The 632-nt window shown below is 29.4% G+C and overlaps 1 protein-coding gene across 2 annotated transcripts in view; it reads right to left on the bottom strand.

The window, feature by feature from the left end:
* Window positions 1-632, bottom strand: part of LOC106876459 (caspase-7) — a 787,012-nt gene that overhangs the window by 227,297 nt on the left and 559,083 nt on the right. The gene's annotated exons all lie outside the window — the stretch shown is intronic.

The following is a 632-nucleotide window of genomic DNA, read 5'->3' as shown; positions in this document are numbered from 1 at the left end:
GTGTGTGTGTGTGTGTGTGCGTGTGTGTGTTCAATTCCTTTAAGAATCAATAAATAAATTTATAGTTTTCAGTCTCTTAAATGTGTAAAAAGTAGGGTAAAATAAAGTAAAAAGGCATATACAACGATATAAACTTTAGAAATATCATGAATGTTTAAAATATTTATTTAAAAATATTTATAAACATGCATAGTTTCCGAGTTGTATAAAAATATGACAATTTAAGATAATACATTACAATATATAAACGTACAGTATGATTTAACATATAAGGGGTAAATATATACGATATGATACAATTTGATGTGAAATTATATATTTGCATGTATTATATTAAAAACGTGTACATTAGGACAGGATGTGTATATATACTATATCAGAGAGGAAAAAAAAAACAAAACGTACAATACAAAGGTAATGTAAAAGTATACATCTATGGACCGTTTCTGAGATGTGTCTATTAACATGGTGTAGTACACATATTAGAAATTAGACACTCCCTTCATCAGGATGTTCGTTGTACAGAAAGAGGACAACGAACATCCTGATGAAGGGAGTGTCTAACACACACACACACACACACATATATTGAATCTTTCGTTGGATATCCAGTATTGTTCCTGTGGTCTTCC

This window comes from Octopus bimaculoides, chromosome 7 (genome assembly GCF_001194135.2).
Source record: "Octopus bimaculoides isolate UCB-OBI-ISO-001 chromosome 7, ASM119413v2, whole genome shotgun sequence".
Lineage (NCBI taxonomy): Eukaryota > Metazoa > Mollusca > Cephalopoda > Octopoda > Octopodidae > Octopus > Octopus bimaculoides.
Note: the sequence above shows the minus strand (reverse complement) of the source record. Positions and strands in the feature narration are given on the sequence as shown.